Raw genomic sequence first — 1483 nt, forward strand, 5'->3', positions numbered from 1 at the left:
CTCCCCCATAACCAATTGTGTGCTTAAAATCACCACACCACACCATAATTCCTTATTCCTTTTTTTTTTATTCTTTCAAGCAAATTTAGAGAAATCTTTTTACATGGATTATAAAACTTATATATAACAATTGATTCTTCTTGATAAAACAATTCCACCGCCACACATTCTATATCCATTACCTCTGTTATTTCCCTATATACAGTTCCTTCTTTTAAAAAAGTAACTACTCCACCCCCTGGAAGCTACAGGTAGTCCAAAATGCAGCGGCTAGAGTCCTTACCAGGTCAAGAAAATATGATCATATTACCCAATTTTACAGTCTCTGCACTGGCTACCTATTAAGTTCCGTATCAGTTACAAAATATTATTACTTGCCTATGAGGCCCTTAATGGGCTTAAACCTGTATCCTGTCTTCTGAGTAACAATGAAACAGATGGCGCTGGAGTTGATGGTTTTCATGGAAAAAAGGAATCAACTGAGGAGGGTCCAAATCAGATGAGTAAGTGGTTATTCGGGATTCCACTGGATCTATGATTGGAGACAATTCATGTGACTGCTTAACACAGGGTTTCTTTGCAGCATTGTCCTGTTGGTCAACTTGATGAGGCAAACCGTGGGTACTGGGAGTAAAATATTTTAGGGGAGGCCTCGTTGGGATCTGATTCACAAGAGATGATTCATTCAGTGATGACTCATGGGTTGCTAGTATGCTACCCCCAGTTCGATTATTCATCTCTGTTGTAAAACCCACCTTGGAGACTGGTAAACATGACATGGTGGAAAGTACAGATGAGTACTGTCTTATCCAGGGAGCCATGCAAACCACCTGAATTAGGTTTGGCTTTTCACTTTGACTAATCTTTCTTCTCTTGGCAAGTTTTGGACTTGGAGTGAAGGACCTGCAGCGCTTTTTCAAGTTAACTATAGAAAATGGGTAATCTGACAAGTGTGGGAATGGTAAAAAATGTGGTAATGAAAAGTAAGAGATGCCAAACTCTGGAGTCCCAACAATATATTGGGCTGATTTCAGTGACTGTTTTGTTGAAGGCAGCTTTCTATGGTCCAACACATACTGGCCACAACTTTCAGAATTACCATCTTCACCTTGCTGGAGTAGGATCTTAGGTCTGTTTGAGCATATTTTTAGACCTTGATCCCAATCATGTTTTTGATTTTGAGAGTTGACTGTGTTCGGAACACCACCTATAAGACCACTTCGCATATGCAATACATGTAGAGCATGACCACCTTCAAATCGTTCCTGAGTTTCAGGAACATTTTTACCACCATTGATGGTTGTTACGGAAGGAGACTCACACAGAGGATTATAAAAAAATACAAGGGTGTTTATTTTCAGCAAGAGATGCAGATGGTACGGGCAGGTGAGTATTTGAGCTTTATATCAGTCTTTAGGGAAGATGAGGAGAGTAACACCGTATTTGGACCTCACAGGAGATCGTGGAAGGGAGACAGAGGACT

The sequence above is a fragment of the Sinocyclocheilus rhinocerous genome, unplaced genomic scaffold (assembly GCF_001515625.1).
Source record: "Sinocyclocheilus rhinocerous isolate Xijiao unplaced genomic scaffold, SAMN03320098_v1.1 scaffold419, whole genome shotgun sequence".
Lineage (NCBI taxonomy): Eukaryota > Metazoa > Chordata > Actinopteri > Cypriniformes > Cyprinidae > Sinocyclocheilus > Sinocyclocheilus rhinocerous.